The sequence below is a fragment of the Schistocerca serialis genome, chromosome 4, assembly GCF_023864345.2.
Source record: "Schistocerca serialis cubense isolate TAMUIC-IGC-003099 chromosome 4, iqSchSeri2.2, whole genome shotgun sequence".
NCBI lineage: Eukaryota > Metazoa > Arthropoda > Insecta > Orthoptera > Acrididae > Schistocerca > Schistocerca serialis.
Genome location: NC_064641.1, coordinates 778,232,510 through 778,245,399, shown reverse-complemented (window position 1 = coordinate 778,245,399; position 12,890 = coordinate 778,232,510).

Below are 12,890 nucleotides of genomic sequence, written 5' to 3'. Positions count from 1 at the left end.
TAGTTACAGACAAGCAAGAGAATTTGCTCCATCTGTAATGTTAATATTATTTTATGGGCAAATCTGTCAGAATGTGGTGGTGAGGTATTGCAACAGCACCTGGCCTCTGGTGAGTGCAAAGTAGTGGCATTCCAACTATAGTAACAACACTGCGAATTTATTGCAAGATGAGTTTGGCTTGGCTTGGTGAACTGTTGGTTATTTTGGTGTGTGTGACAGACAGGAGTGTAGGTGGGAATGTCACCATAATTTAAAGGTTCCTTTGGTTAGGTCAGAGGAACTGGCTGATGTACCTGAGTTTCAGGGTATCTGCAGACAGCAGCACTTGGAGCCTATTAGATGTCTGCAGTGCAATATGCTCAGGCATCCTGGACTGTGCACAGAATCAGTGTTAGTGGAGTGCTTTAGCTGCCACTTTTATGGTCATGTTGTGAAGCAGTGCAGGGAATCTAGATGGTTAACGATAAGATGTAAGGTGTAATTTATCAGTAATTTTCAGTGTGTGAGGTGTTGCATATTTGTACTTTGTATTATGTATGAATGAGGGAATAAGATTATCTAGGAGCAGCATCATGGATGTGGAGCCTTTTGGAGCCAGAGGCAATATGTGTATTGTGAATAAAGGTAACACAGCTGTCGGCAGATAATAAAAGAGTTATGAGGATAAACTGAAGTTGAGGATGAGCAAATAGCATCACTCCAGATGCCAGCACATGAGGTGGATCCAGCTGCCACCAGCCTAATCACTCCAAATTCTGGAAGGTCATCTGAGGATATGGTATCTTTCATGGAGGAACTGATGATGCTGGCATGTGTGGAGGATGGGCTGACGATCAGTTGTTACAGGTGGCAAAATTGCATTTAGTGGGATGTACAAAGACATTGAAGAATGTGGAAACACCTGAGCAATTAAAACAGAGGCTTCTGCAAGGGTATAAGAAGCAGAACAGAGCAAGTTTCTTTATGGAGTGATTAAGTATTGTTATGAAGCGACATTGGGTGGCATTGGAGGATTTTGTTGATAATGTATGAAAGGTGAATGTGCATACATGTGAACTATGGAAAAATGATGAAGTGAGTAAAGTTTTGCTGCAGGAAGCCATGCAATACCTGAGAGGCTTATCACCTGATTTGTCTAGAAGGGTAAACGCAGGTGCTCCAAAGGATTTGCATTCTGGTGTCAGTTTAGCTATGGAATGTAAGGAGGCCTATATGTCAATGGGTGTATGTGATAGCTGTGAATTGTTCTGCACAGATAGGACATGTGCTTAGGCAGTGTTGCCAGCCTCAGTGGGGTAGAGATGACGGTATCAGCAATGGAACATTGGTAACAGTAACAGGGGTAGGCAGGGAAGAAATAAGCAGCTGTTAAACATGGGAGGGAATCCCAAGTCCACTAAAAGTCATTCCTGTTAAACTCAGATGAAGAAAGTATGTATGCAGAGGTGGAATGTGCAAAAATATGATTGTCATACCAAGTTTGAAGGATTGAAGGAAGTTTTGATGTCAAGTTCAGTTTTAATTTCTTCAGATTTTTCAAAGGAATTTATAATATCACATTACACATCTAACCATGTTTTGGGGTGCATCCTGAGTCAATAGTGAGGAGCATCCTGTGGCTTACACATTGAGACAATTTAACAGAGCAGAGAAAAACTATTTTACTATGGAAAAACAAATGATAAGCCTCATATATGGTGTCACATATTTTCAGTGAAAGGGAAGTGATTAAAACAGTGACTGACCATGACACTTTGAAATGGTCACTGAGGAAAAATGACTTGTTCAGCAGATTAAGAAGTTGGGACTTAAGTCTCAGTGAGTTTGATTAGGAAGTAGTGCATAAGTCAGATAAGAAACAAGGAAATATGGATTTTCTGAGTAGGAATGTAGCAATAGTACAAGCAGGGCAGAATACTAATAGCAGGACACAGCCACAGTTTGACATGTATGGCGATATGTTGTGTAAGTTAACTAGGTTACAAACATTGGTAATGGTGTTAGTTAAGTTAAAGGAGGAAGTACTGAGATATGTGCATGATCACATACTATCTGGTCATGGAGGGTGCAGAGCAACAAGCCAAAGGGTGGCTAAAAGGTATTGGTGGAAGGGAAGATGTGGATCAGTATGTGAGAAATTGTGTGTAGTGTGTACAGCACATGGAACTGAGTCATAAATTAATACCATTACAGAGACTGTCAGAAGTGCCAAAGCCATTTGAAATGGTTGGGGAGATGTGTTAGGCCCATATAATTGGATGCCGACAGGGAATAATTTTGTGTTGGCAATAACAGATCACTTTATATGGAATGTGCAGATGATCACTGTACCAGTCTAGCTAGCGGCTGCAGTCAAACAAGCACTGGTAAACAGTTGGATACTTGTCTGGGGTCCTGGAGACAATGATTACAGAGCAAGGGACAAATTTTATGTCAGATTTGATAAAAAGTTATATTGATAGTGTGTGAAAAAACTGAGAACTAGTCTGCTTCACCTACAGTCAAATGATGGAACAAAAAAGGTGCACCATACAATGAGAAGGACGTTAAGTTACTATATAAACTCACATTATTTGTCATTGCAGCACACAATAATATGGGATTTCTTCATGTGAGACACTGTATGGCAAGAAAATGCAATTAACATTTGATACAATTAAGGGAAGAAGGATGGAGAGTCAAACTGTAATTTCACTAGACTGGCAATAGAAGTATGGCAACAGGTGCAGAAAGATAAAATGACGCCATAAGAGAGGCAGGACACTGAAGTGAAATGCATGGTGTGAGTCTGTGTCATCAGTCAATGTTAGGCTACAGTTGCTGACAAAGTTGAAAATAGTGCATGTAGAACACCTGCAGCCATTCTGAAGTGATCTAGATTTAGTCTCAGGAGTACTAGGACCAAAGCCACAGAAGGACACAAAGAGGAGGAATAGAGGAGTGGACGTAAGAAAGTGGATGGACTCATGCAGAATGTGCCCTTTGCATTGAGGTTGAGAAAATAAAAGAAGTATTTCTTTGAACTTATTGGTAATTGTTTATGATATTATGTGTAGGGTGCTGTTTTGTAATACACTCCTGGAAATTGAAATAAGAACACCGTGAATTCATTGTCCCAGGAAGGGGAAACTTTATTGACACATTCCTGGGGTCAGATACATCACATGATCACACTGACAGAACCACAGGCACATAGACACAGGCAACAGAGCATGCACAATGTCGGCACTAGTACAGTGTATATCCACCTTTCGCAGCAATGCAGGCTGCTATTCTCCCATGGAGACGATCGTAGAGATGCTGGATGTAGTCCTGTGGAACGGCTTGCCATGCCATTTCCACCTGGCACCTCAGTTGGACCAGCGTTCGTGCTGGACGTGCAGACCGCGTGAGACGACGCTTCATCCAGTCCCAAACATGCTCAATGGGGGACAGATCCGGAGATCCTGCTGGCCAGGGTAGTTGACTTACACCTTCTATAGCACGTTGGGTGGCACGGGATACATGCGGACGTGCATTGTCCTGTTGGAACAGCAAGTTCCCTTGCCGGTCTAGGAATGGTAGAACGATGGGTTCGATGACGGTTTGGATGTACCGTGCACTATTCAGTGTCCCCTCGACGATCACCAGTGGTGTACGGCCAGTGTAGGAGATCGCTCCCCACACCATGATGCCGGGTGTTGGCACTGTGTGCCTCGGTCGTATGCAGTCCTGATTGTGGCGCTCACCTGCACGGCGCCAAACACGCATGCGACCATCATTGGCACCAAGGCAGAAGCGACTCTCATCGCTGAAGACGACACGTCTCCATTCGTCCCTCCATTCACGCCTGTCGCGACACCACTGGAGGCGGGCTGCACGATGTTGGGGCGTGAGCGGAAGACGGCCTAACGGTGTGCGGGACCGTAGCCCAGCTTCATGGAGATGGTTGCGAATGGTCCTCGCCGATACCCCAGGAGCAACAGTGTCCCTAATTTGCTGGGAAGTGGCGGTGCGGTCCCCTACGGCACTGCGTAGGATCCTACGGTCTTGGCGTGCATCCGTGCGTCGCTGCGGTCCGGTCCCAGGTCGACGGGCATGTGCACCTTCCGCCGACCACTGGCGACAACATCGATGTACTGTGGAGACCTCACGCCCCACGTGTTGAGCAATTCGGCGGTATGTCCACCCGGCCTCCCGCATGCCCACTATACGCCCTCGCTCAAAGTCCGTCAACTGCACATGCGGTTCACGTCCACGCTGTCGCGGCATGCTACCAGTGTTAAAGACTGCGATGGAGCTCCATATGCCACGGCAAACTGGCTGACACTGACGGTGGCGGTGCACAAATGCTGCGCAGCTAGCGCCTTTCGACGGCCAACACCGCGGTTCCTGGTGTGTCCGCTGTGCCGTGCGTGTGATCATTGCTTGTAAGCCCTCTCGCAGTGTCCGGAGCAAGTATGGTGGGTCTGACACACCGGTGTCAATGTGTTCTTTTTTCCATTTCCAGGAGTGTACATTGGGGTATTGAATAAATTTTGTGTTAGAGTAAGGGTTCTTTTAATTTTCATTGTATGCAAACACTGGCCACTCACAACAGTCCTTTTGAGGTGCAGGTGGCATGATGGTAGTTCCTGTCCTCAAGTTGCTGCACTCCAAGGGCAACGATGGCAGGGTTATAGTTGTGGCAGTGGGGATTCACCTCTTCACCTGGATGGAGTTGGGGGTGCTTTGGAATCAGCAACTGGATGGAGGAGTTCTTTTTCAAAACAAGAGGCTAAGATGGTCACAAGCCATCAATTGATGCTAAAAGTTTAATTTTTGGAGCGTGAAAGTTAAGGAATGAAGTGAGGAGGCTGGAGGTGTTTTCTGGATTTTGACATGGAGCCGAGAGCAGGCGTGTGCTTGAGGAAGTTTCTGGGAAATGTGAGAACCTGCATAAATTGTATGAATGACTATGGGAACACGGGAACAGATGCATCAAGCAGAAGAAATGGTGCCACATTCACTACATCGACAGAAGAAGTGTTTGGTCGATGCTGGATGTTCAAAACAGCAGATGCCACTGACATTTGAGAGTTGAGTGAAATTGTAAAAGTGGCGAAGTAGTTGGCAGAGGGTAGTAAGTCAGTGGTGGAGTGGCATACCATGCAGATAGCAAAATTGGAGAACAGAGTGTTGAATAATATGAGTATCTTCAGAAGTTGACAAGTGAGATGATGAAATATGTGAAGGCATCAGAGGATACCATAAACTGAGATCTGGGAATCATGCAAGCACAGGTGGATGTGTTGGAAGCAAGAGTCACTATGATGAGGCTGTTACAATCGCTAGCAGACAGAATATTGCATGGGTGTGAAATGTTCCGACTACCTTGGGAAGTATTCCAGTTACTATCAATGTGATCAGCGAGTTCTTCACATGTTATAGATTGCATCAAATAGTAATATCGGCACTTACAGAATTAAGCACATGCTTCTTTCTCTCCTCCACCACTGGTTAAACATATAAAAAAAAAAAAAAACGAAAAAAACTTGTATTTATTGAGTCAGTTCTCTGTTGCTGGTTAAGGAATACTTAATCTAAATTCCTTTGGATGTAGGTTGCTCCGCTAGGAAAGAGAATCCTTGGTCTTACTGCAGCTGGTCTTCCTATATGTGTGTGTTACAATAATAATCTGCAGAATTTATGAGTCATCTGGAAGGGTGGTTCCATTTCAGGTGGTGATGCTGAACCATTCATCACGCATTGCTTGGGCAGCTGAGCCCTATACCCTTGTCACCAGAGCAATACTTGGAGTTGAAAAAGCTGTAACAGGAAGTGTGGCCAGAGGTGAGAGTGATTACAGAGCCCAGTAGACAGAGTTTACCTTTCTATTGCCATATAGCATCAGCAAAAGTGAGGACTGACCAGGCAAAGTTATGTACTAGCTCCATTCCCAGTAGCGAATAGACAGGCACAGTTTAAATGTTATACCATCCACTCCATGGGAAATTTACACAAGTAAGGAAAGGCAGTGTGTTCTTAATCTCAGAAAGAAACAGATGTGTATTAATGAAGGACAAGGAAATGCAACACTGTTGGAGGGAGAAGATTAGAGTGTGCCTGGCCAGAGTGTTAGGGGCACAGTGGAACCTACACCATTTTTCCAGTAAGCTGTGAATGACAACATGGTAGCATTGGTCAGCTACTATGAACAGGGAAGTCTCACAGAGGAAAGATGAGTGGAGGTGAGAGGTAGTGGGTAGCTGATCAACAGTGGAGCATGTGACGTAACAGGGCAAACCTTCCAACACCAACCATGGTCGCACGAACTACCAAGTTGAAAGTAACACTGCCTCAGCTGTACTGATCAGAAGAACTACTGAAACAAGACCTAACTGATTCCCTGAACCATATAATAGCTGCACAATAGGGACGAATTTCAGCAGAATAGTTGAGGCAGCATATGCAGTGATGTAGGGAAGAGCAACAATGAGCAACTGTGACTGAGTACCATGATATGTAGCACCACCGAGGTTCTCAATCTGTTTTGCATAGCCCTCATCTTAGGTAGAGAGCTGCTCATCAACCCAATCCACTGGCAGTGCATATTCTGGTGGACTGGATCCCTAGAGCATGAAATGAGTTTATGTGGATTATTGTAATGTGAATTTTGATGAGAAATGTACTCCTTGGAGTTTAAGAGGTTGCAAGGTCATGGGATAAGCTGTGAGAGTGTGGAGAAAGAAGCACGGTGAAACTTGCCAGCACAGCAGTAAGGCACAGTTCTTGCAGTACAGCCAAGGAGATTTCTCCATTGATCAGTTTCAGTAGTGTTGTTTAAAACATGACTGGATGCAGCACATTATCTTAAGGTGTGCACTGCTATCTGAATAAATAGTTGTCATTTTGTTAGAAGATTCATTTGCAGCCTAGCAGTTCTACTAGGACATAGGGCCTGCACTAGATGATTGAACAATCTACAACCACAAGCAGAAGTCACCAGTTCGGGTCTCTGTCACAGTATCTGCCTCTTGTAATAAGCCAACCTTCCAGACTCAGTGCATGGTACATCAGGGCCATTCCAGGCCCACTCCATCAGCAAACTGGACTCCTGCCCAGGAGCAGCAGTTTGCTTCCTGGGAACAACAGCTACTTTCTGCCATCACATTGTGGGCACCGCTGCACCACACACCATCAGTGCTAGAGGCAAAGATATACTCTGCAGAGTTTGCTACTACTGCAAGAACCCAACTGGATGCTGGATGTCACCTCACTGGCCACAAGGCCCTGCCACATGCTGTGGGGGCGTGGTCACTACTACATGCTGTTGCAAAAGAGATGCTTGTGTGAATAAAGTTTTACCTTTGATAGCTGAGTTTCACTGGGCCAGCATTGACCTGCTCTCCTGCCTCACCTCTCTACTGCCGGCCATTCAACATCGTGGCTGCCCCTCTAATACTGCGATTGGCTAGACGTCTCTGCAACCTCTAGCAATGATGTAAATAAAATTAATCTGTCACTAGATGATGAGATGAAGCCCATGTATAATACTCATTTATTAAGAGAAGCTCAAATATGACAATAACAGCATATATATTTTGGAATATTCAAAACCATTCATTGTTTTTAATTTGCTGAAAATGACAAAAGTATTCTAGATTTCACTGAAACATTCTTTTGAAATTTGGACAAAAGGTGGAAAAATCAGCAGAATATTTTGAGACATCTTAGTCAGCACCACACTACTCAACTTGCATTTCGATGTGAGAATATACTGAAACAAAATTTTTACAGATGATAGTTTTTCTTTTTCAACCTGAAATAAAAATTTGATTCCTGTGGTAAATAATGTTACAGTACAGTGCTCTCTTGAACTCACACCATCACATGTACATTTGTAATTTCATAAACGACCACTAATAACACTTTATGGCAAACATCTCTTCCTCTATACCAGGATAATGCCACTGGGGCTGGGAAATCCAATTACAGCTACAAGTAACACCAAGCTGTTGTCATTTGCTAAATGATGTAGGCCTACCTTATAATGTGAAATTTTCAGGCAGAAAATGAAATAATTCTTGCTAGGCTACATAACCTGTTATAAAATCATAGTTTTAAGAGCCATTTGAAATTTCCTTTCACCATACATTTATGGAAATTTCATACAGCAATATCTATGGGGAAAAACTGCATGACATTTGAATGATTACTGCAAATTCATGGAAATTTGTGCGACTCTAGCAGGCATTACAAAAATGTGTACACGTAATTACAGATTCACATGCTAAACAAATAGTGTCCACTATAGCAGAGGTTGAAAACACGATTTCAGTTGTAAGGTTCTTTTTATTTAAAACATGACCAATTTCAGTCTCTTACATGCACATTGTCAGGTGTTATACTGAAAATAAATAAGAGAGTGGAGCTAATTTATTTTCAGTATAACACCTGGTGATGGGCATGTAAGAGCCCACAACCAGTCATGTTTTAAATAAAAAGAACCTTACAAATGAAGCAGTATTTTCAGCCTCTGCTATAATGTTCAGTTGTGGATGTTCGTCTATCAGGATTGTTTGTAGTGTCTTCTATATTGTAAACCTATAGAGCTGCTTGTCAGGTGTGGGCAGTATTTGGATGGGTAACTGACTGTCTATACCATATGCTGTTGCCTGCTTTTCCTTGGCCTTTATGGCAAAGGGGTGGAGGTGTGGTGGTCTAAAGTCATGATCACTGTGTCATGTAGCAGATTTGGACAGTATTAAATGAAGAGCACAATTCCACACATACCAGAGATTATGTGCTATCATGCAATATTAGACAAGGTGCTATACTCAAATGTGTAGAAGTTTAAATTGTAACATTGCTAACCTCCTGTGTTACGAAATTAAATAATTCTGATATGTTTATGGAGGTATTGCACTACAAATCAAAAATATGTTGACCGTAATGTGAACATAGGGCCAACATATGCTTTGTGGAATTTATATGTAGAATAGTAATAGTAATTATGACACAGCCACTGTAAAAATACAGCATTCAAGTTAGCAACAAAATTTATACCATAAATTTAAAGCAATTTACAGAAATAACTATGGCATTGCTATTGATGTATTTCATAAAGTTTTAATACGAAAACTGTGATATTTTTAAACTAACTGTTTCAGATTTGTTCTAATGATATGTAATGTTAAATTCCAAAACTAGTTTTGTGAAAGTACAGAAATTTCAATTACAAATTGAAATATGTTCAGTTTAAACAATGGATAAAGTGATTAAGTTATTGTTGTCTCCTGTCCAAGCACCCACAGTGGGTAGCAATATAGCATCTAATCTTATGTCAGTTTTTAGGCACTAAACCCATGTTGCCTACATATTTTAAAAGAATTCTGCATATTTTGACTACTTTATTTTTTGGTGAACTCACCACGAATTGCCTGAAATTACATAAAACTGAAACCAGATGATATTTTTCAGTGGAGGAGCTGCATTAAACCTAAATTATAGACATAATTATATCTTTGTATTTGTATTTCTTTATTGGTCCTGTAAATCATGTTTAGGAATATATTTTGCACAAACGATGTAGGACAAGTCAGGTTCATACAGTATATACAACATCATACACATTGTTATTTTGAAAAGATAAATAATCGAATATTATTCAATACATGTTGAATATTGATGACAAAATTAATATAATGAAATAAAATGATAGATTGGTTAAGAATATTTGAGCAGTTACACTATACTTTTCTGGTACTCTAAGGACTCAGAAACAGAATATAAGCAGTGGTCAAGCAAGTACTCTTTCAGTTTCACTTTAAACTTTTGTAAATTTTGCATCTGTTTCAAAAAGGGTGGCATGTGACTGTACAGCATTATGCCAGTATGATACACTCCTCTCTTACAAATGTCTGTACTTACTGTATTGACATGCAAATAATGCTTCTGCCTAGTATCATGAGATGGATGTGTTAATCAAATTTTGAGTTTCAGGTTTCCATGCATCATCAAAACAAAATTCCAAACAAAATTCTAAATTATGGATATTGATGGCATCAACAGTATTATTGACCAAAACTGAAGTACGTGGATTGGCGAGTAATGTGAAGAGCTAAATGAATGGAAATTAATTATTTGGGATGTCATCATCATAAACACTGAAAATATAAGTACTGTAAATTTCAATTTTTTTCTGTGGTGTAGTCATAGACAGTGTTTAAGTCATGTGAAAACTATTTTTAGGTTGTGGAGTGTTGAGGCAATATAATTAGACATGGCAAATCAGGAATCAGTAGTTAATAATGACATAGTTTTAAATGACAGTATGGAACTTGTGATGATCTTAGTGCAGCAGAAATAATTTTGAACAATAATGACAAACTTAATCAAAATTGTGATGAGGAAGCAGTAGGTAGAAATGCTAGTAGTGTTTGCATCCTCTTCAAGGATTTTGATCACAGAGGACTTTGAGGACCAACATCAACAGCTAAAGGCATTTATGATGGGACAATTTAACAAACAGAATAAAGAAGTGCATCAAAAAGTGAACTAAATGAAGACTTTGGTGATAGAGATTAAGCATCAAAAAGTGATCTAAGCAGTACAATTGATGTCATAAATACCAAGTTAAAACAGTCGAGGAATGAAATTTTAAATACAAAGTTCAAGTTGCCAGAATAAGAGAGTTTCTCAACAAAGATAAATTAGTTATTGAGTCAGAGCACAAATGAATCAATGCATGGGTTGGCTTTGTGAAAGGTAAAGTAACTGAATTTAAAACAAAATTTACTGAAACAGTAGAGAAAATGGGTGAAAGTTTTGAAACAATGTACAATGTGATAAAACAAGAAAGCTATGTATTAAGACCAGAATGGGTCAAAAAATCAAAACCTTGGATGTAAAATTAATGATTAAGAAAGTAGAACAGAAAACCAAATCTTGGTAACTAATGATACAAGTTGTTGAGGTGGAGGCAGCTGTAACTAGCAATGTGGATGGATGTGATAGTAGTGTAGGTAATGTTTGTAGAAAACTATCTGAACTGGAAGAAAGTTTTGCAACTAATAGTTTCAATAATAACTGTAGCAGGGTACGTATCACTGTACCAATTTAAATTTTTCCAAGAGATAATACACTTCACCAGTTGTTTTCTACAACTTTGTCATGATAATTTTACCTGCGGTTTGATTGCTTTGCTTAAGACAAAGTTTGTAAAAAGTTTTTAGATGGGGAAGCACTCTCTTTGGCTAACTAGTATACTAACAGAGAGATGGCTTATGATTTTGAGAAAAGCTTTCTGAATAAATTGGGTCAGAAACTGAACAAGCGAGGGTTGAAAGTGAATTGTTAAATGAACCAATTACAGAGAAGCCAGTGACAATGAAATTTATGCTTAGCTATAGTTAGAACATAAACAGTACTCAATTTACATCTCTATTGGCTCTTAGCTACACAAACAAACACAAATTTGTGGGTATAAGTGTTGATGAACACCTATCATGAGAAGAACATACAGACCATATTTATAAGAAATTAATATAAAGATGTATCTGCTGAGACAGGTCTCAGCCGTCATGGACCATGACAACTTGAGAAAAATATACTTCAGAGTGATTAATCCACATCTTCAATATGGTACTGAGATATGAGGTGGGGCACCCACTGTCTATACAGACATGCTCTTCAGAGGGTTAGCTAAGGTAAATAGGAGAGAGCCTTGTCGAGAAATCTTCAGAAAATATAAAACACTAACTCTCTACTCTATGTGCATCCTTCAGGCAATAACATTTGTGAAGCAAAATCCAGACTATAATGTAACAAACAGGGAACAATCTTTTATAACAGGCTACCATCTGACCTCAAGACTGCTACTGTAAATACTACTAAACTTAAGCATTCATTAATAGAGAAAAGCTGTTATTGAGTAGAAGATTTCAAGTTGTAATATCCATTTCTAAAACAGCGTATACAGCGTAAGTTAGTTTTTGCAACAAAAAAATGACACTTTCTGATCTTCACACAATATAGCAATGTATGTATTTAAATTTCAGGTTGTGATGTCTGCCTGTAAAATAGTGTATACAGCATAAATATAATAGAAAGAAACATTCCACATGGGAAAAATATATTAAAAAAAGATGCTGTGACTTACCAAACGAGAAAGCGCTGGTAGATAGACACAATAAAAAACACACAAACACACACACAAATTTCAAGCTTTCGCAACTCACGGTTGCTTCATCAGGAAAGAGGGAAGGAGAGGGAAAGATGAAAGGATGTGGGTTTTAAGGGAGAGGGTAAGGAATCATTCGAATCCCGGGAGCGGAAAGACTTACCTTAGGGGGATTAGGGGACAGGTATACACTCGCACACACACACATATCCATCCGCACATCTTTTTTGTAAAGGCAAAGAGATTGGGCAAAGATGTCAGTCGAGGTGGAAGTACAGTCGCAAAGATGTTGTTGAGTGACAAGTGATGTACGAGTGGCACCTGGCCTCAACCTCCGCTAATTTCAAGTGCCGCCCCTCGTATATCACTTGTCACTCAACAACATCTTTGGCAAAGGATGTAACAGATGCAAAAAGAGAAATTACTGTTTCTAATCATCAAGCTGGTGATCCTGACAATCATGTAAGTAAAGAAGAAAATGCTATATTACATAGTAGCAGTAAGAGGAGTGAAGAGGGTATCTTAGATGATCATTGTGACATCAGTGAAGATGTAACTATCGATATTAGTGAGGATAGTGAAGATGTTGAAGAGAAAATAAGAAGTGAGAAAGACTTCTAGGGAAAATTAGATGGCATGATTTATGTGGAAGTTAAAGATAAAATGTTAAAGGAAGGAATTTATGGGGACAGCAACAAACATATCCAGGAAGCCCAGAACTGTGATGGGGAGCTACTTGAGATTGAGA